Source organism: Oncorhynchus nerka, linkage group LG6, assembly GCF_034236695.1.
Source record: "Oncorhynchus nerka isolate Pitt River linkage group LG6, Oner_Uvic_2.0, whole genome shotgun sequence".
In the NCBI taxonomy this organism is placed as follows: Eukaryota; Metazoa; Chordata; class Actinopteri; order Salmoniformes; family Salmonidae; genus Oncorhynchus; species Oncorhynchus nerka.
In genome coordinates, this window is record NC_088401.1 from 62,192,965 (window position 1) to 62,216,548 (window position 23,584).

At 40.5% G+C, this 23,584-nt stretch overlaps 2 protein-coding genes across 4 annotated transcripts in view; one reads left to right on the forward strand and one right to left on the reverse strand.

The window, feature by feature from the left end:
* Positions 1-23,584, reverse strand: part of LOC115130813 (platelet-derived growth factor C-like) — a 70,045-nt gene that overhangs the window by 42,869 nt on the left and 3,592 nt on the right. The gene's annotated exons all lie outside the window — the stretch shown is intronic.
* Positions 19,988-23,584, forward strand: part of glrbb (glycine receptor, beta b) — a 63,957-nt gene continuing 60,360 nt past the window's right edge. The window contains exons 1-2 of one of the 3 annotated variants that reach the window (XM_029662271.2): positions 19,988-20,159; positions 23,108-23,197. The gene's annotated coding sequence lies outside the window, so the exon portion shown is untranslated. The remainder of the gene's footprint in view (positions 20,160-23,107; positions 23,198-23,584) is intronic. The other 2 variants (XM_029662273.2, XM_029662272.2) reach the window with 2 other exon arrangements.

Consider the following 23,584-nt stretch of genomic DNA (forward strand, 5'->3'; position numbering starts at 1 on the left):
CCAACTAGCTTTGATCCACTTTAATACAGGTTTACAACAATATCTGTGTAGATGACAGCAACAGTCCGTTCCTCTGGCACAAAATACTGCACTGTCGATCACAAATATGAGATGTATAATGGTGATGACACCGCTTGGTGAGATAACACTTACTTCAGGCTCTGTCCAAAATACTTTGATGTTTTTATTTAGGTTTGGTGGCAGGCCAGCTAGGAGAGAGAGCGACACAAATAATAACACGGTAGCACGTCAATACATTTCTCAATCAAACTGCCTCGAAAAATCTTTGCTTCCAACACCAACCACAGTGAGCAAAAGGAAAAGCCAACTTGTTTGGGAAAACGAGCTGTTGCGGCAAGATGATTCTTGCACTCCCCCGGAGATAGAAAAATTGCATTTTTTGTGCAACATCATCCCACACAAAATGGTCTATTACCCTTCAGGCAGTATTTCATGGCTGTACACCTCATATACACCTCTTCCAGAAGACAAAACACTATGTTCTCAGTCAGAGATAAACCGATCATACTTGTTGCTTCAGCCAACTTTTCTTTGATGTCTTTGATGTCCATAAAAAGTTTGATAGCTCTTTTCATCTGGCGGTGCAAGTAACGGCAGCACCGGGCCCAATTGATTGACTGCTCGCTTGCTATTCATTGGCTGGCAGGGCCTCTAACGGCTATAGAAGCAACAAGTGGATTGGCCCTTTAATGCTATTAAGCCTAGGCCTTCCATCACAATGGCATGTCTTTAATTACCTTCCTATTATATTACAGTGTGGGGAACACAGAGGCTCATAAAGTACATAATGATTAATGGGAAAATATGTGTCCTTTAACACACAACCTTAGATATACAGTAGATGTGGACATGTGGCACAGTAAGCATAGTAGGATACACATGGTTTTAATGTAGGTTGAGCGAACAACCAACCCCATGAAAAACATACTTGGTACAATTATAAATAGACATGTGCATTTGGGAACCATTCCCAAACATAATTCCTCTGGGAAAAAATCTGTTAAACGCTGAATGGAATGCCTGTTTAATAAGACTGTAATTAAGGGTAGAAATGTCAAAGGAAAATCTGGCCTCACTGTCGTTGAGAAAGGGGGGGAAATGGATATAGAAAATAGAGGTTAGGCCTTGATGAAAAGGTTTTTAGACACGTGGGGAGAAAAAGTGATATGCTACTCTATCCACAAAACAAAAAAGGATATTATGTTGCATGTTGAACTTTTAAAAACCACAGTTTGATATACCATACAAATCAAGTTCTATTTGCATGTGAAAATGTCATGGGATGCATTTGGCGATAACCCACTGATGGTACAGTTACAGTGTGTCTTTACTATAATACATGAGGAAGAGGATATATGTATGCATATCTCTTCTGTCATGGGTCTTTGTGTTAAAATATGAACTAGACCAATTTTGTTGATCCTCTGTAGTTTATTGCCAGATTCCACTTGCACAAACCCTTTCTTTGATTACAGTACAGTATGAGATTACAAACCCTTTCTTTGATTACAGTACAGTATGAGATTACAAACCATCTTTCTTTGATTACAGTACAGTATGAGATTACAAACCCTTTCTTTGATTACAGTACAGTATGAGATTACAAACCCTTTCTTTGATTACAGTACAGTATGAGATTACAAACCCTTTCTTTGATTACAGTACAGTATGAGATTACAAACCATCTTTCTTTGATTACAGTACAGTATGAGATTACAAACCATCTTTCTTTGATTACAGTACAGTATGAGATTACAAACCATCTTTCTTTGATTACAGTACAGTATGAGATTACAAACCCTTTCTTTGATTACAGTACAGTATGAGATTACAAACCCTTTCTTTGATTACAGTACAGTATGAGATTACAAACCCTTTCTTTGATTACAGTACAGTATGAGATTACAAACCCTTTCTTTGATTACAGTACAGTATGAGATTACAAACCATCTTTCTTTTACATACCTACATTCAACCTCCATTTTCATTACTTTCTCAGAAATAATACAACTTTCATACGTCGCCCTTTCAACTTTTCCATTAACTGACCCTTGTTTAGCCACATGGTCCAGTGTTTTCCCTATATGCATTTAGCAACGTGGCACCAGAGCGAGATGGTCAAATGTTTTCAGTGTAAACTTAAAAACGACTCAAATATCAAAAATATATATTTTTGATAAAATCATCTTTGATGAACTAGACAGAGGAAGAATCTAAAATTTCAAAAATGGCATGGTATGGGGTCCCCATTGATTTTATTATAATGATTGAGTCACTCAGATAGCATAAGAACAAAACATGTCATGGCAAAATGTGTATAATTGTAGGAAATGTTCTTTGAAACTGTAAAATGTTCTCTCTGTCCCAAAGTGTAAAATTGCAGACAATTTGCTTTAAAATGGCAACATTGTCTCTGTGGCCAAGAGGAGGGTCTCTAAAACCGTGCCACACCCCCTTCCCCCAACGCTAACTTTGCCACCGCTGCTGGGGGAAACACTGTGGTCCTCTAGGTCTGTCTTTTTCTGGGTGAAATCCAGACTTCCAGATGACCTCACTCTCCAGGTTAACCAATGTCACATAATGATCTGAGGGTTGTCCCCGGAGAGAATTACCTCAAACCTGACTTTTCCTTGACCCACTTTTATTTTTTCTCCTGCGAGGAAAGTGTAACCACGATTAAGGGAGGATATGAGTTTGAATAAATAGGCCTATACAGTGCTACCATTGTGCTTTGTTCACACGTTACTGGGTAAACCATTCTGATCTATGCTACCGCTGTTAAACATTAACCTTTCCATGCCCAAAACAGATGACAGTGAGTGAGTGCTCACATGAACACGCACATTGAGAGACATAGAGGGACGCCCACATCCACAATTACCCACAGTCATATTCCACAACACTCATGCATGAATGCTCAATCACACTCAGGAGCATGCACATACATATGCAAACACACAAACACACAAACATACAAACATACACACACACAATATGAAAAGGCAGCCTGTGGGCTTGCTGTATGTGTCCTATCACAGTGGAATAACAAAACTTCCTCTGGCTTTGCTGTAACATTACAAAATTATCATGTTTTCATTGTTATATCATAAATGTGTCACATTACAGAAACCCTGTAGCAATGAGCTTATCTAACAGACATGTGGTGTAATATACGTCAGACATAACTTTTGTTCCCCTAATAGACCAGCACTATTCATGTCAGACCACAAAACACCTCAACTCCCACAAAACGGTTAGCATTCTACTCCAAGTTTAATGGAAGGTTCTCAGAGGTTACAGTAATAATTCTCCATTCCAGTTGGCACTGGTTAGAGGTAAAGTGTATCTAATTGCTATGGATTGCATTGACATGAGGGTCACGCCTGTTAAGCGGACAAAATATCATTTTCACATGGAATAGCAAAAATCGGACAATTCAACACCGTGCCACCTGCGCCCTCGACTGTCTCGCTTCGGTCTCCAACGTCAAGCCTAAGTGGCCATGGCAGTTATTTCCCTTCCTAAACAACACGAGAACCATCAGAGCACTGAATCAAAATAGTTGTTATTTTGCCAGTGTTACCCGCTAATCAAAAGTCGCTATGAGTCCCTAAACAACAGTGTCCAAGCCGCTTTGCTCAGGTGATGAAACAATACCCAACAATGAATTCTTGTTTTTTCTTCCTGCTTTCAGGCCAAAGCAATGGCTTGCACATCTGTTGCTTATTACATCTTAGGGGTGGTTAGTACAGGTGCAGTAAATTCCAGGCCTTGCTTTGGGATATTTATTGCCTTTGGGTTTAAAGTCGGTCAGACAAAAAGTCGCTGAAACACGGCATGGGATTTTTTCATGCCATTAAAAAAATAATTTGGCTGCATGAGACCACTGCCTTCTGTAACGATTGAATCTGCCGGGCATATGCTCCTGTATGAGACTAAACATGAAGCGTGACGGCTTTGACACCTGAAATCCCTGGAGAGGTCACTGATGCTACTGTGACGGCTGGTGAGGAAGGAATGACAGAGGACTGCAAGCTGGCTGAGTCATGGCACTGTCTTGTGTGTGTGTTATACTGTAGATGTGTGTTTGCAGTTTGTAGGTGAGTGTATTTGTGTTGGTTTTAGTCTACAAAAGGCATCCTTCTGTGAATTGTGTCAGTCATATACTGACTATGTCTTATAACATATAAACCACTATGGCTAGTGTCGAAGACAAAATCAATGGTAAAAATCACTGAGATTTGATTGACAGAATGACTAAAACCTTTGACTCCCTACCAGGGGAGGAGGAAATCTCACACATCTACCCCAGAGGATATGTACTTCCCCTCGGTTCCTCTGTCCATCACAGCATGGGACCAGGAGTGGCCCTTTGTTAGCGTGTCCTGCTGAAGCATGGCAAAACATCCGCGGACGCTATCGGATGGCCCAACCAGATACCGCCCAACCTGACAGTAGGCATGTGTAACTGGGTGGAGATGGCTACTGGCATATTCATGTTTCTGTTTCCAGAGTTCTTGAGACACTTTAACTCTTCCGAACCTATCAGATCACTTTCCATCTCTTTCTGTCCCTCTCTCTCTTTCAAGCACATGGGAAGAGTTCTAATGCAGGGCAGTCCAACTGTGAAGCTTGTGAAAATGCCATGCAGTATCACTTTTACAACTTGATGAGTCTATCTTTGACTTCAGTCCAACTGTTGCCTTGAGGGTACACTGTAGAGCTGTTGGTAACATGGACAGATTGTAAACCTGGCTCTTAATTTTTTCACATATTTCTAGTGGACAGATATAGAATATTTTGCAAGTTTACAGGGACCATGTTCGTGCACTTGATGTACACAGTTTGAGGAAATTTCAAAACATTTTTATTTTAATGGGATGCCTGTAGCTATGTATTAGGGATTCCTCAAATTGGCATCCAAAATCTATGATGGGGGGCATTTGGATAGAACAATCAGAATGAGTTTGAGGGAATCTGGGTTGAACCATTGGATTGCCTGCAAACCCTCCAGGTAATCCAGGCAAAATCAAATCAAATCAAATTGTATTGGTCACATACACATGGTTAGCAGATGTTAATGCTTGTGACAGTATTGCATAGCACAGTATTGCTATGGCAGCCTAAGAGCTCTGAAATATTGATTAATTCACATTAAATTCACATGAATACAGGCAAGCATTTTTTTTGGTTATGGCTCAGAAACACATACCCCTGGGTAAGACATATGAAACACGCAGGCTCAAACAGGGCTTTAGAACTGGGAGCCACTGCAGGATTTGCATTACTTGGAGTAATAAAGGGGCATAATCTATAAATCTCTGTAACAAATCGCTCAGTTTAAAGGCATGGTCCTGAGAGAAACAAACGTCATTTGAACATTAACCGCAATTTGTTGAACGTTAGCCGAGGTGATGAGGTATTCTTCTACACACACCCTGTCAGCGTGTGTGTGAGAGCGTGTGAGCACGTGCATTTGTGTGGAAATGAGACACACCAAATCTAAATTAAACTCTTTCGACACTTGGGCTCTTGCCATTCCAGTGACTGAATCGTACAGACATAGGATCTTTATTTGATCACCCTGTTGCAGAAAAACTTGTAAAACTGGTGGTGTATTTAAGGTTTAAAAAGGCTTCTGCTGTTTGTAATTTCTACTTTGAAATTACAGATTTTCCATTATAACCCCTACAAAAATCATCCAGTAATTATAATAATTTGCTTTTGTTGCAGCAGGGTTATTTTGCTATTGTAGCATACTGGCTCAAATTAAGATCCTACATCTGTATGCCACACAGGGGCTCTGCTCCGGTTACAAATGGTCCCTGTCCCTCAACAATTTGAGCAAGCCTCTAATTAGTGCAGACACTCATGTCTGGCCTCTTCAAAAAGAAGATCAGGTGTCGCTCGAACCGCCTCACTAATACTTTCACTACAGGATTTATATTTGTGTGCAGGCAACAGCTTGACCCCTTGGAATCTGACCCTTGACCCCTGGGTCTGCACTTAGACATGACATCACCTGTGTGCCAACCATCACAGAGAAGCACAAGCTGCTATCTTATCAATCCCACAGAATGGCTTCTTTTGTATTTAAGACTCATCTAGTGAATAACAATTAATCTCATCTTTCTGACAGCATTAAGCTGTTAGATACGAATGAAAAGTTGAACGTTTTCATAGTCTTTCCAAAAATACTTATGCTGGGAGTGAAAGCGACAGCCTGCGAACTGTAACCAGCCCTCACAATTAAACATATATTTTGTGGGACACTATCAAAGCTGAGATCTGTAGCTTGTTGGCTAAATCAAAGGTAGTCTAATTATCCAGAAAAGTAAAACAACCACTGCCATTGTTGGAGGGCCAGATTTGCCTTAATTTCTGCATTAGCCGTCAAAATGAGTAGATATCAAAGATAATTATTGTTTCACAGTAGACGTAATAGGTTAGGAGGAGAATGGGAGGTTCGAGACGTGTCTTACAAACACTGGAAGACAAGCCTAAACCTCTGTCTGGCTCAACACCAGCCCGTTGACAGACAGGCCAAATCTTTTTTAAAGTTCTCTCCACAGCTGTGAGGTCTGATGACGGAGGCTGCTCCGGGCCCCTTTGTAGTCACATCTGTTGAAACGGACAGCTGGATGTTTGGAGTAAATTACAGTTTTATCTGCGCAGGCCATATTGGTACACAGCTTGACTCAAGATCCACATACTGCTATTTAAGGCTGATTAGAAATCCAGGTTGTTTGATAGAGTTGGAGACTGAAGACAGAATGGCGATCATAGTCCCACTTTGCACATAGCAGCTCTTTAGACCCAAAAACAGAACACTAAATTCGCAATGACCACCTTGAAATAGTTCCACAGTGGAGGTCTTGATAAAGTGTGAAGTTAACGTATAAGAGAGGTGGGGCGAACTTTTGAGATTCTTTTAACACAGAAAGTGCCCAACTCTGGGCTGGTAACTAATTGGTTGGCTATTTCTCCGGTTGCAGCTTGGACAATATCCACATTCACACTCCACAGAGAGCCTCAGCTTCACACATGTTCCTCCCACAGTCTATTACTTGTAATCTTAGTTTATAAATGAAAAGCTCTACTTGTAACTTCTCACGAAAGACCACACTGATTTCATTTGCCTACGTCATGCCCTTGAAAACAGATTGCAGCCACCTACAGCAGCCGGAGCCTGAAAAGTTGGGCGGTACATTTTTTAAATTTTTTTATGAGAAACCCTTTAATAAAAACAAGAACTTATGAGCAACCCTTTAATAAGCTTGGAGATATGCAAGTGAAGCTGGGCAAAGCTTTTCAAAAGGTCTAATGTGATATTCAGCAGTGGAAAATTGAGTAAATAATCCTAGACAGGAAAAGGGTGACAAGCACCGAAGAACATTTTAATCTGGGCAATTAAAAACAAAATGTTATGGCTCTGCTTTTTTCTCCGAGATCTATATCTTTTAGAGGGTTACCCTCTACTTCTAATTAATGGCTGCCCCACCAGGCTCCCATAACCCAGAGTCCAGCTGTCTGGGGAAGGGAAGCAGCAGTGGGGATCGAATGGCCTGAGAGAGCCCAAGGTAATGAAAGTAGGTAGTCAGCCGATTACTTTCCAATGCCTGAGAGCCAAAACTCTATGCCTTACTAAATATGGACATGTGTGTTTGTGCAATTTTCCAATTACTTTCAACTTGGCATATCTTGGTTTTGTAAAGCCAAGTGTATTTGTACCTGGTTATTTAGAGTAGTTGATCTAAGTAGCAATTTGAAGGTTACAAAATGGAAAGTAATGTATTTTAGTGCAAAAGTCTGCAAGGGGCACTTACTTAATTCCTGCAGGTGACTAAGTAAGTTGGTTTCTGTATACTCAGCAGCTCAGAGCAGTAATCATGACCCCCTGATAAAATCATAGTGTGGTCAGATGACAGATGTTTTAACTACAGAACATGACCCTTCATTAGTCTCTAGTGGTTAGCGTTGGGCCAGTAACCGAAAGGTTGCTGGATCGAATCCCTGAGCTGTCAAGGTAAAAATATGTCGTTCTGCCCCTGAGCAAGGCAGTTAACCCACTGTTCCCCGGGCGCCGAAGACATAGATGTCGATTAAGGCAGCCCCCCGCACCTCTCTGATTCACAGGGGTTGGGTTAAATGCGGAAGACACATTTCAGGTGAATGCATTCAGTTGTACAACTGACTAGGTATCCACCTAGTCTCTACAGTACAGCACATTACCCTTCATTAGTCTCTACAATACAGTACATTACCCTTCATTACTCTCTACGGTACATTACCCTTCATTAGTCCCTACAGTACAATACCCTCCATTAATCCCTACAGTACAGTACATTGCCCTTCATTAGTCAGTCAGTACAGTACATTACCCTTCATTAGTCCCTACAGTACAATACCCTCCATTAATCCCTACAGTACAGTACATTGCCCTTCATTAGTCAGTCAGTACAGTACATTGCCCTTCATTAGTCAGTCAGTACAGTACATTACCCTTCATTAGTCCCTACAGTACAATACCCTCCATTAATCCCTACAGTACAGTACATTACCCTTCATTAGTCAGTCATTACAGTACATTACCCTTCATTAGTCAGTCAGTACAGTACATTACCCTTCATTAGTCCCTACAGTACAATACCCTCCATTAATCCCTACAGTACAGTACATTACCCTTCATTAGTCAGTCAGTACAGTACATTACCCTTCATTAGTCAGTCAGTACAGTACATTACCCTTTATTAGTCAGTCAGTACAGTACATTACCCTTTATTAGTACCAACAGTACAGTGATTAGTGCTTTTTGAGGTCGGTTCAGTTCCGGTTCGAATTTTTTAGTTTTTATATCAGTCTTTGATTTCAGTTTCAATTATTTGTTTTTACATGAAATGCATTATGCATTATGCGGGTTGAATGCTGTAAAAACACAGAATAAAACAATGAAAAAGTCTCATGATGTTAGTGACTGCCATTACTGCTTATCACTTATTAACCATAATTTATTTACATTACTCTACTTTAATAAAATATTTCAGTTGTGTATATTACATTAGTTTTATTTTATGACTGATTATTTAATCCCAAATCAACATCTCCCTCTATAGAGCTGCTGGCTATGCGGTCTGAAAATCACAATTTTTGTAGTTTTTCAAAGTAAATAACGGATACTTTTATGACTGCTGAATACCAACCATCAAATCACTTAGATCATGTATTGACAGGTAGAGATACCTCGCGAAGCAACTGCTATCTATCCCTCTCAATCATTATTCTCTCCCTATCCATGACTGCTACACACACCGACTGGTCACAATTGATTATGGTCATTGTAGGGAATTACCACGATTAATTCACTAAACAATGTAGAAAATTGGCCGGTTGGAAACTACAATTCCCTACTACATCGCACAGTTCGTGCTTGATCTGATTCATCTTTACAGACATTGCGCATTCAGCTCACAGAAAAAAAATAACTAAATGGAATTCAAATAATTTAACAGACATCGGTCAATTAGTTTGATTAAATCCTACAAATAACCAAAATGTTGGTTAATCGCTCAGCACTAAGCACATTACCCTTCATTAGTCCCTACAGTACAGTACATTACCCTTCATTACACCTCAAAGATCAACGCATATGGCCTTCAATTAATCCCATTGATATGGCCTTTCATTTGGCCCCCAAAGTTTTCTGAGCTATATATATATATATACAGTTGAAGTCGGAAGTTTACAAACACCTTAGCCAAGTACATTTAAACTCAGTTTTTCACAATTCCTGACATTTAATCCTAGAGAAAATTCTCTGTCTTAGGTCAGTTAGGATCATCACTTTATTTTAAGAATTATTTATTTAAGATTTTCTATCTTTCATCACATTCCCAGTGGGTCAGAAGTTTACATACAATCAATTAGTATTTGGTAGCATTGACTTTAAATTGTTTAACCTGGGTCAAATGTTTCGGGTAGCCTTCCACAAGCTTCCCACAATAAGTTGGGTGATTTTTGGCCCATTCCTCCTGACAGAGCTGGTGTAACTGACTCAGGATTGTAGGCCTCCTGGCTCTCACATACTTTTTCAGTTCTGCCAACAAATGTTCTATAGGATTGAGGTCAGGGCTTTGTGATGGCCACTCCAATACCTTGACTTTGTTGTCCTTAAGCCATTTTGCAACAACTTTGGAAGTATGCTTGGGGTCATTGTCCATTTGGAAGACCCATTTGCGACCAAGCTTTAACTTTAACTGATGTCCAGAGATGTTGCTTCAATATATCCACATCATTTTCCTCCCTCACAATGCCATCTATTTTGTGAAGTGCACCAGTCCCTCCTGCAGCAAAGCACCCCCACAACATCATGCTGCCACCCCCGTGCTTCACTGTTGTGATGGGGTTCTTCGGCTTGCAAGCCTCCCATTTTTTCCTCCAAACATAATAATGATCATTATGGCCAAAAAGTTATATTTTTGTTTCATCAGACTAGAGGACATTTTACTGTGGAAACACATACTTTTGTACCTGTTTCCTCCAGCATCTTGTTGTTCTGGGATTGATTTGCACTTTTCACACCGAAGTATGTTTATCTCTAGGAGACAGAACGTGTCTCCTTCCTGAGCTTTATGACGGCTGTGTGGTCCCATGGTGTTTATACTTGAGTATTATTGTTTGTACAGATGAACGTGGTACCTTCAGGCATTTGGAAATTGCTCCCAAGGACGAACCAGACTTGTGGAGGTCCACCATTTTTTTTTCTGAGGTCTTGGCTGATTTCTTTCAATTTTCCCATGGTGTCAAGCAAAGAGACACTGAAATTGAAGGTAGGCCTTGAAATACATCCACAGGTACACCTCCAATTGACTCAAATAGTGTCAAATAACCTATCAGAAGCTTCTAAAGCAATGACATTTTATGAATTTTTCCAAGCTGTTTAAAGTCACAGTCAACGTGTATGTAAACTTCTGACCGACTGGAATTGTGATGCAATGAGTTATAAGTGAAATAATCTGTCTGTAAGCAATTGTTGGAAAAAATGACTTGTGTCATGCACAAAGTAGATGTCCTAACTGACTTGCCAAAACTATAGTTTGTTAATTAACAATACATTTGTGGAGAGGTTGAAAAACGAGTTTTAATGACTCCAACCTAAGTGTATGTAAACCTCCAACTTCAACTGTATGTATGTATATATATATATATATATATATATATATATATATATATATATATATATATATATACACACACACACACAGTACCAGTCAAAGGTTTGGACACACCAACTCATTTCAGGTTTCTTCTTTATTTTTACTATTTTGGCATTCTCTCAGAAAGCTTCACCTGGAATGTTTTGCCAACAGTCTTGAAGGAGTTTCCACATATTCTGAGCACTTGTTGGCTGCTTTTCCTTCACTCTAGGATCCAACTCATCCCAAATAATCTCAATTGGGTTGAGGTCGGGTGACTGTGGAGGCCTGGTCATCTGAAGCAGCACTCCATCACTCTCCTCCTTGGTCAAATAGCACTTACACAGCCTGGAGGTGTGTTGAGTCATTGTCCTGTTGAAAAACAAATTATAGTTCCACTAAGCGCAGATTGCTTTGGTAGCCACACTGGTTAAGTGTCCCTTGAATTCTAAATAAATGATTGACAGTGTCACCAGCATAGAAGCATCACACCTCCTCCTCCATGCTTCACGGCGTGAACCACAAATGCCGAGATCATCCGTTCACCTACTCTACGTCTTACAAAGACAAAGACGGTTGGAACCAAAAATCTCACATTTGGACTCATCAGACCAAAGGACAGATTTCCACCAGTCTAATGTTCATTGCTCGTGTTTCTTGGCCCATGCAAGTCTCTTCTTATTATTGGTGTCATTTAGTAGTGGTTTCTTTGCAGCAACTGGACCATAAGTGCCTGTTTCACACAGTATCCTCTGAACAGTTGATGTTGAGATGTGTCTGTTACTAGAACTCTGTGAAGCATTTATTTGGACTGTTGTCTATTTGCTTATTTGAGCTGTTCTTGCCGTTATATGGACTTTTACCAAATAAGGCTATCTTCTGTATACCACCCCTACCTTGTCACAACACAAATGATTGGCTCAAACTTTTTAAGAAGGAAATACATTCCACAAATTAACTCTTAACAAGGCACACCTGTTAATTGAAATGCATTCCAGTTCACTACCTCATGAAGCTGGTTGAGAGAATGCCAAGAGTGTGCAAAGCTACTATTATTCAAAGCTACTTTGAATAATCTCAAATATTAAATATATTTTGATTTGTTTAACACTTTTTTACTACATGATATGTGTTATTTCATAGTTTTGATGTCTTCACAATTATTCTACAATGTAGAAAATTGTAAAAAATTAAGAAAAACCCTTGAATGAGTAGGTGTGTCCAAACTTTTGACTGGTACTGTATATATTTAGAATTTTTATTGTTGGACATTAAAGACTGTAAAACACTTAATCAGCTCCAAGTGATTTTAATTTAAGAAATCTGTTAAAGTATTTCCACACATAATAGAGAGACACATGATCGTATACAAATGTAAGCAGGGTTTGAAATGATTATGTTTTAGTCAAACATGATCTGTTTGGTCTTCTTGTGGTCAATTTGCAGTCTACAAAATATTTGTAATTATGTTCCGGCCCCCCGACCATCCGCTCAACAAAGAAATCTAGTTGATGATCCCTAATTTAGGTGATGTTGTGCAACCAAGTGAAATGTCTCATTTGGGGTTTTAGGGTGGGTTTCTGTATAGCACTTTGTGACATCGGCTGATGTAAAAAGGGCTTTCTAACTACATTTGATTGATTGATTTTGTACATTTCAGTTTCCTTAAACTGAAGGCTGCAAATGACATAGGCAGACGAGCACTAAACACTTAGTGTTCAGTTCCCTTTTTAACAGCCTCCACAGGTCATTAAGTTTCTGACTGTCCCAATTCGTCAAAGGGCCCACAGCCTTTTTCATTTAACTGTGGCTGCTAAAAAAACAGGTGCTAAATCATATGTGTCTGTTTTAACCTGTCAAAATAACCCATTGCATAAGACAAATGTTAGAGAAAGATAATACAAAAGCGGAATTATAATTCCAGAAGCATGTACTAAAATGTTTGATTTTATCTTTAGAGTTCATGAATATTCATATATGAATGCACTTACAGAAAAAAATGACTGTCTAATTTCCTTCTAGATGGATGTCTGAGAAACGGTGTGCTCTAAAGCACACTTAAATTCAAATGCAGTCTTAAAAATGCTAATTTCCATCTTGGTAAGCATTGTGACTCTTATGAGAAGAACCTGCAGTTATGTCTAGAGATGGGAGGAGCCCAGCAGATGGCTGGTTTAAAAAAAAGGTACAGTAGCAATTGCTTCAGGGTGAAGGGGACAAAGGGCATGTCTCAAAGTTCTGATGTTGCTGCCTCTCTTCCTGTCATCAACTTCAGCTGTTCAAACCTAAAAACTCTGGAGGTGAAATAATATGGAGGATGCCTGCTCTTTAACTAGGCAAGTCAGTTAAGAACAAATTCTTATTTACAACGACGGCCTACCGGGGAACAGTGGGTTAACTGCAGAACGACAGATTTCTACCTCGTCAGCTTTCGGTTACTGGCCCAACGCTCTAACCACCAGGCTACCTGCCACCCCATCATTGCAGTAGAGACAAGGAAAGGAAGCCTCAAGGAGAGGACTAAGACACCTGTAGGGCACTATAATTTAAAGGAAGTTTAATGTGCAGATATTATGTAATTACTTCGATTGACTGAAGTACTTTTTTTCCTTTTTTAAAAACCACTATTATTCCTCATAATTTGTTCTTTAACCATGTCAAATCAAATCAAACTTTATTTGTCACATGCGCCGAATACAACATGCTTACTTACAGGCCCTTAACCAACAGTGCAGTCAGGTCTTTAATGATGTCAGGTCTTTAATAATGATGTCAGGTCTTTAATGATGTCAGGCTTGTGCTAATACCACCTTTCTCCTTTTGTTTGCCTTTTTTATACACTGGAAGGTAAGATTTTTTTCACAGGTGTGAGGTGTTGACATGTTGTATCTACAGTACATTTCTGACACACCCTGACTGCCCTACAGTTCCTCTAGCTGCTTGAACTCTATGAGTGCACTCAAGATGAAAGTTTCCTCTTGATTAGTCATTCATCATCTTGAGGAAGTTAGTTTAGTGAGATTAACAAATCACAGAAGTAGATTACAAATGCATTTTAGGAAATGATTGCAAAACAACATCCATCATAACAATGTCACACCTTGAAAATGTCAAAGAGTATATCTTGAGGCGTTTGAATTTAGCTCCTCCTGTCACACTTTATCTCTGTGAGATGTTGAGAAAACAAGCAGAGCCTTGTATGATTATTTTCACAGCTCCACACCATGACATTACACAAGATACCTTTCTCTTGCTAAGGTAACACGCATGTGTCTAGTACCTTCACACTCACGTCACTGTACTGACATGGTTTCAAGTGATATTAGATGAAATGTTATTACTTGGCCCACTTCTTACCAATTATTGTGGTACAGTATGTTAGGGTTATGATTGTTATGTTGGTACCCCAGGACCACAGTATATTATTTACCATCACTATGTACATAGTATCTGACTCATTACTGGGCCTATAAAAATCCATTGACACCATCTGATCTCCATTCTGTGCCAGATACAAGCCAACTCGATGACCTAAGGCCTGTCAACAGGTGGGAGGGGAGACAAATTGTAGAACAAACTATGTCCCGTCAAGCTGAATAGAATGAAAGATGGAGTTTGACAAATGGGGTGACACATGATAGATTGGGCTTGTCAATGGCATCTCAATAGCCAGCAGGGCTCCTGGGTTATTTTAATTCTGTCATCTAAGAGAAACAGCTGAGCAGATGTTTGGCTTGCTGTTGGGCAAAAAATTAAAAAGGGTCCCACACCTTTACTGACAACCGGAGGACCTGTCGCCAGACTGCAATTGATTCAGATAAAGATTGGTTGATAAATTCAGGCCTCCCTTCAGGCACTGCTGTAGCTCAATCTTTACCTTGTTTTTGGTTTGTCCTTTTCCCACCCTGACTGTATTATCAGTAGCTATGCACGTGTTAGCACTAGCACGGACTGTTACCAAAGGGATGATAGCCCGTTGCTAATGTTTCCAAATGTATCACCTCATGATTTACACCCTCCTTGCGTTAATAGGATTGGGAGTGAAAAGCCTGAGACAATATTAAGCTTTTTTTATATCTGATAATGTAATTTGCATTGTCAGACAGTCATGGCAGCCAATGAGACAGACCTAGCCTTGCTCCATTACAATCAGTCTGCTAAATCAATGTGCCTTCATCAAAAAAAAGGAGATTCCCGAATACATTGACAGGCCATCTGCACCGTGCACCACACGTATCTCCAGAACACAGTTGCTCAAATCATTACAGTGAGTCTTACCGAAGAGCTAACTAACAGCCCACTGTGCATTTCATTCCATTTGGGCTCTGGGAAATGGATACCCCTCCCAGGGGAGCTAGTGTGGGTACTGCAAGGGGCAGCATATGTGTAGTGTACTGAAAACCTATTTGTGCTTTGGAAAAAGCCATGCATTCTCCAAATAGTATGTGTGATTGGGTTACGGACTCCGTATGCTAGTGGCATACTGTCATATATCAAATCCCACCATGTGCAAGCCGGTATAATCCAGCTACTCAGGACACTGGTGAACCCGTGATTACTGGGACAGGTGCTTTTCTACTTTTCCTATAAATGTATTATGGCTGGCATATTTCTGGTCTTAGGTTAATGGTTTCTCGATTTTTCTCACTCAGTTCAGATGACACCCAAGGCAGAAGCAGTCAGGATTTGATTTCTATAGATCCACTTGAATTATAGTATAGCTTAAATAAGTGGAACTGAGCGCAAGCAAGACAGAAACAAAATATGAACCATATTATGTGCACTCATTGTACCTACCTCTAGACTTCAATGTGTGTCAAAGGAACCATGCATGGACCCACAGCTAAGTCATTGAAAATGGCGTGGAACTATGCATGATTAATCATAATTTTGAACTACATTAAGCTCCCCTCCTCCTTCACTCCCTCACTCCCTCACTCACTCACTCACTCACTCAGTCACTCACTCACTCACTCACTCACTCACTCACTCACTCACTCACTCACTCACTCACTCACTCTAGCTATATGAGGTCAGGCATGTGAGAACAACTGATGAGGGGCTCCTGTAAAACTCTTAACAGTATATAAGCTCTATACGTGATCTCATAAGAGACAGTGGACGGAATAAAGGGCTAATACTTATTTTCCATGTTCAGACTTCACATCTCAACCTGCAGCGAGAAGTTGACCTTGCTCTGATATCATAATTCATGCGTAGCAGATCATGCATCACTATCTCTCAGAATTACATTAGAAATGAGCTCAGTTGAGATAATAAATGCATCAAAAGATGTACAGCATATCCAATAACTGTGAGGAAAGGACTTGGTTTGCTGTATTTCAAACATAGTGGCACCTTCAGATTGTTACAATGGAGAAGAACATGCGGGTGGAACAGAGGGATTGGTACCAAATTGCTGGGTCAGTAGCATATTTCCTACCAGTGAGTGTCTTTCATCTCAGTCCTGCCACCCTGAATCATGCAAAAAAGTGAGGCTGCATTGTTATTTTTTGGTGTGTGTGGGCTTCTGGAGGCATATATTGAAGTCACGCTTGTAAAACAATCATAGATTTCTTCAGGAAATCTATGGTCACAATGGGAGTTGTCAGGAATAATTTATCAGAATGGTCATTTGTGAATACAGAAGTCTGGTTTGCTGTCTGGTCAATGATTGAAACAAAATGTGTTTACTCACATCTGACTAATTCATGTTCTGTGAACATTTAGCCTAGCGACCACCGACCAGTCCCGCACTAACCAGCTGTGATCTCCAACCAAAGCAATACAACTTTGTTCCCTTCTCTGCAACATGCAAGCACAGAATCAACAGCAAATTTTGGCTACCATGCTGTGTTGTCATGTGTTGCTGCCATGCTATGTTGTCGTCTTAGGTAGTAGTGTAGTGTTGTCTCTCTTGTCGTGATGTGTGTTTTGTCCTATATTTTGATTTTATTTATTTTTAATCCCAGCCCCCATAGCCACAGGAGGCCTTTTTCCTTTAGTAGGGCCGTCATTGTAAATAATAATTTGTTCTTAACTGACTTGCCTAGTTAAATAAAGGTTAAATAAAATAAAAATCCATCTGTATATTAGAAGCCACAGCTGCACAACTTTTCAGTACTTGTCTGGGGTCATGCTCCTTGTCAATCAATCGCAAGGTGACGGCTGAGCCCCACGCAGTGAAGAGGAGATGGAACAGGACACTTTCAAATAGTTCTCTGACAGGGGTCGATGACATCTGCCAGACTATGTAGACATACCCTCCAGAGATGGTAACCAAGGTCAACTCATCACATCTATCCTCTGCCAAAATTGTAAGTCCAATGGAATTCAGTTTGCTTTCAAAACAGCTAATATCCCCCACAGACGGCTTAAGTCTATGTTAGTGCAGGGCTGTTCCAGCGATGTACTAATCGCAGGTTGACGTTTATTGTCATGGGTCTTGCCCTGGAGGCAGAACTGCACGATTTCAGCTAGATTGGCCAGCTCCAAAGTCAAAATTGGCTATATCATAAAAATTAATGAAAACTAAAATTAGCTTTTTAGGGTTAGACATTGGGAATAGCAGTGTGGTTAAGGTTAGGGTTTAAAGTTAGGGTTAAAATGTAAAATCCGATTTTATGACTTTGTGGCTGTACCAGCTAGTGACTACTCTGCAGAGCTGCCTCCTGTACATTAGTCATCTCAATAAATGCCAACCTGCGTACTAATCCTTAAACACAGTTACAGGTAACCCAAATGTAATAAGTTTGGAAACGTCCATATGAGCTACATTGAGAGGAAGCAACCGCAAGAAAAATGCTTTAATTATCCAACAGTAATGCACTGATTATGCCAACAGTAATATTTACACGCCATATTTAATTCTCTCGTGACTTCATTTCAGAAATGCTTTCTCCTCAAGACATTTTCCAAGGAAATGTCAGCCTATGCAATGTTTCATGTAATGACACAATAGTTACATGTAGCCTATTTCACCTCAATGACCCGAGTAAGGTCAATGTTTTTGAAAATGCCAAATTGATTATTTCAAGTGTGCAATGAGCATATAAACCACTGGCAGAAGTGCAGCTGAGAAACAAGAGGCTTGAGGAAAAGATGCTGCCCAGCAGTAGATGACAGGTATTTGCGCTGACAGGTTACCCTGACTTGAGGCAGACTAACTCCACCCTTCATGTCTAGACCGCACCGGGCAGACTTTCTTCTCTCTCAAAAATGTAAATGTTAGCGTTGGGCTATTTACAGTGGCGTGTTTATATGACCAAATTGATGTGCTCTTGATATTTTTGTCTCCTCTGGGAAACGTGGTGCTTGGACTCAGTAGTCGGCTCCAAACCGAATTGATTTTCAGCTCTAGGCCTAATTCAAAGAAGGAATAGATGAAGAAACACTTGCTATAGTGGATGTCCTGTAGCAATTGTTCAAAGGCAGCTGATAACATTCATTGAATTCTACTGCTCTTGTAACAGTATAACTTTAGACCGTCCTCTCGCCCATACCCGGGCGCGAACCAGGGACCCTCTGCACACATCAACAACTGACGAAGCATCGTTACCCATCACTACACAAAAGCCGCGGCCCTTGCAGAGCAAGGGGAACCACTTCTTCAAGGTCTCAGAGCAAGTGACGTCACCGATTGAAACGCTATTTAGCGCGCACCGCTAACTAAGCTAGCCGTTTCACATCCGTTACACTCATCCCCCTTTTGACCTTCCTTCTTTTTCCGCAGCAACCAGTGATCCGGGTCAACAGCATCAATTTAACAGTATAACTTTAAACCGTCCCCTCGCCCATACCCGGGCGCGAACCAGGGACCCTCTGCACACATCAACAACTGACACCCATGAAGCATTGTTACCCATCGCTCCACAAAAGCCGCGGCCCTTGCAGAGCAAGGGGAACCACTACTTCAAGGTTTCAGAGCAAGTGACGTCACCGATTGAAATGCTATTTAGCGCGCACCGCTAACTAAGCTAGCCGTTTCACATCCGTTACACTATCTAAGAATCTCTCTTGAATTTAAGTTTCAATGAGGCATTTCCTTTTGCAGGAAATAAGGAAAGTCTCTTACAATGGAGCAATAGGTTTTCATGTCTATTTTCCTGGTCTAGGATTGGTTGGCTTTGTGTCGAGAGTAATTAAGTCACAGGTGTAAACATGCAAAAAGTTACAAAGAAATTGCCCAAATTGAAGATCTAAAACTGTATTACGAACATGACACTGCTATTCATAATTTGCATGAATCCATAACTGGCATTGACACTCAGCATGCTGGCTATAGTTTGGGTCTGTAAGGCCTTGACTGGTGGATTAAGTTGAGGACACAGATGTTCCCTATCCACATAGTATAGGAAGACTATTCCCCCCTTACTCTTTAAAAGGACAAGAAGGGAATGTATTGTGATACAAAAAGAAAAGGAATGCACTGTTACAGAACTGTGGCTGGATGGGAGACCCTCCCCACAGGGACATATCAATGAGAATGTCAAGATTTTTTTGTGTCCTTGAAAAAAAGACACTCAGGATGCTGACCTGAAAAGGACATTGATTCTGCTGAAAACAATCGGGCCTTACAAAGTACCTGGGGGTAATGTTGATACTGCAAGTGAGAGAGAAGCCACCGCCTGCCTGGAGAGGCTTTTCTCTGCCAATGCAGAGCTTAAAAACCTGTGACCCAGTTCCCTTGAGAAACTCCCTCCTGCTTGGGGAGAATGTACACTCGCTGCCCAAAATGACAAACAGCAGGCAGGCGGTGGCATGCTCGCCTGCCAAATACAGTTCTCCGACATTCAAGTTGTGCTGACAGCAAAAACATAGACACTGTTATCTACTGTTAGTCCTCACTTGAGACTCTGGGGTGGTGAGAGGGGAACAAGTCTACATGGACTGCTTGTGGACAGACTGACTGTGTTTGGGGTCTCAGTGAGGAAAGGCTCTTGTGTGGTCAGTACATTTTCTGGTCTATTTGTGTTGCAATGTCCTTACAAGTGGGTCAAAAATTACCCATTTTACTTTTAGGCATTTTTTTGTTGTCGGTGTAGGCCGACTACCTTAGTGCGAGTAACTAACTGTGCATTGCTACAGTACATTAGTTCACCCTGAGAAACTTATTTAGAGAAGCATTTGTACCATATTAAAGAATAACTTGATATTCCAAATCCTTTTGGTGTTGTTTCACCAGTTTACAGCTATCCCGTAATTTCAAATCAAATATAAACTTAACCACTATGGGATCCACTTAACACAACAACAGACTGGTACCGTGAATCCCAGCTGACAAACTGGTATCTGTCAACAGACTGGGCTAACAGCTATATAAACCACCATAGTGAGCCCAGCACACATTGGGTAATCATTGCCTGATAGGGAGAGGTGTTACTTCCTAAACCGGGCAAAACATGCAATATGCTGACTTCAACAAATCCCACACCACGCACAAGGCTATGGGTTTGATTTGAGGAAATTACGCTTGTCTCTGTATGGAACTACACAGTACATTCAGTTTTCTTTAAAGTTTGTCAAATCTCCAGATAGATAAGGGCCAGAGAGTGACTTGAGATTTGCAAGAATAACTTAAAGTTTGATGCAACTATCCATTGACGTCAACGCATGACACGAAAGTTCCACCTCCATGTATAGCTACATCTCAAATCCTATTCATGGTCTGAAGTGACCTAACATACTACAGACCATTATGCATGTTGGTTCCTTATCGTCTGTTTGTTTGTTTGTATTGGGACCTGTTGAATGCACAATGCACTTCTGTGTCCCCAGACTAGAGGTCAACCGATTAATCGGAATGACCGATTAATTAGGGCCGATTTCAAGTTCTCTTGCGTTCTGTGCAACAGAGTCAGGGTATATGCAGCAGTTTGGGCCGCCTGGCTCATTGCGAACTGTGTGAATGTCACGCCCTGACCTTAGAGATCCTTTAAATTCTCTATTTGATAGGTCAGGGTGTGACTAGGGTGGGAAATCTATGTTTACATTTCTTTGTTGGCCGAGTATGGTTCCCAATCAGAGGCAGCTGTCTATCATTGTCTCTGATTGGGGATCATACTTAGGCAGCCCTTTTTCCCAACTTCTGTTGTGGGATCTTGTCTTTTTGTGTTGCATGTGTTGCACTCCTAGCTTTTCGTTCGTTGAGATGTTTATTGTTTTTGGTGGAACATTTATAATAAAAAATCATTAAAAAAATTACCCCCTTTTTCTCCCCAATTTCGTGGTATCCAATTGTTAGTAGCTACTATCTTGTCTCATCGCTACAACTCCCGTACGTGCTCGGGAGAGACGAAGGTCGAAAGTCATGCGTCCTCCAATACACAACCCAACCAGCCGCACTGCTTCTCAACACAGAGCGCATTCAACCCGGAAGCCAGCCGCACCAATGTCGCTGGTGCGCGATGAGACAAGGATATCCCAACCAGCCAAACCCTCCCTAACCCGGACGACGCTAGGCCAATTGTGCGTCGCCCCATGGACCTCCCGGTCACGGCCGGTTACGACAGAGGCTGGGCGCGAACCCAGAGTCTCTGGTGGCCCTTAACCACTGGGAGGCGAACATTTATAATTAAAGAAAATGTACACCTACCACGCTGCACCTTGGTCTTCATTTAACGACGGACGTTACAGTGCAGACCATTTCTTCCTAACAAAGACAGCCAACTTCGCCAAATGGGGGATGATTTAACAAAAGCGCATTTGCGGAAGAAAAAGCACAATCGTTGCACGAATGTACCTAACCATAAACATCAATGCCTTTCTTAGAATCAATACACAGAAGTTTACTTTTTTAAACCTGCATATTTAGGTCATAGAAATTCATGTTAGCAGGCAATATTAACTAGGGAAATTGTCACCTCTCTTGCGTTCATTGCATGCAGAGTCAGGGTATATGCAACAGTTTGGGCCGCCTGGCTCTTTGCAAACTAATTTGCCAGAATTTTACATAATTATGACATAACATTGAAGGTTGTGCAATGTAACAGCAATATTTAGACTTATGGATGCCACCCGTTAGATAAAATACGTAACGGTTCCGTATTTCACTGAAAGAATGAATATTTTGTTTTCGAAATGATGGTTTCCAGATTTGACCATATTAATGACCTAAGGCTCGTATTTCTGTGTGTTATTATATTACAATTAAGACTATGATTTGATAGATCAGTCTGACTGAGCGGTGGTAGGCAGCAGCAGGCTCGTAAGCATTCATTCAAACAGCACTTTCCTGCGTTTGCCAGCAGCTCTTCGCAATGCTTCAAGCATTGTGCTGTTTATGACTTCAAGCCTATCAACTCCCAAGATTAGGCTGGCAATACTAAAGTACCTATTATAACATCTAACACTCAAAGCTATATGAAATACAAATGGTATAGAGAGAAATAGTCCTATAATAACTACAACCTATAACTTCTTACCTGGAAATATTGAAGACTCATGTTAAAAGGAACCACCAGCTTTCATATGTTCGCATGTTCTGAGCAAGGAACTTAAACGATAGATTTTTTACATGGCACTTATTGCACTTTTACTTTCTTCTCCAACGCTTTGTTTTTGCATTAATTAAACCAAATTGAACATGTTTCATTATTTATTTGAGACTAAATTGATTTTATTGATGTATTATATTGAGTTAAAATAAAAGTGTTCATTGTTCATTCAGTATTGTTGTAATTGTCATTATTACAAATATATATATGTAAAACTCAGCCGATTAATCGGTATCAGCTTTTTTTGGTCCTCCAATAACATGTATCAGTATCGGCGTTGAAAAATCATAATCGGTCGACCTCTTCCCCAGACAACCATGCATACGTGAAAAGCTACACATTTCCATTGGCCTGTGAGTCCTATTAACCCCCCGTAATCCCCTAATCTGTCTTTTTCAGAACAGCAGCCCCTGTGATCTTTGGCATGTCTTGCATGTTCCTCGGCTTCCTGGACTGGTGCTGAAAGAGGCTTCACTAGATTATCCCTAGGTAATCTGCATCTCGTACTAAAATGTGCAGCTGGGTTCTTGAATCTTTGGAAAAATAGTTTCAGAAGTTTGATTTTGAGGCAGTTTCATTTGGCTGAAAATGCAATGCCAACACTCACTTATCAACCGCAAGATCGTGGAAAAGACACTGTAAACATTTAAGCATATTAACAAAATGTTAATTCATCAAGAAACAATCCAACCTGAAACCCAAAGTTTAATAAGCTACAATACAAGGTGAAGTGGTTTAATTAATGGCTGAGCCTCACTCACTGGAGATGTGAGACAAGTGGAACAGAATGACAATGACATGGCCGATCGTTACTGCCTGACACACCTAGCGATTAGGACTCCATCTTCTGTAATAAAGATTAAAGCCTATGTATCA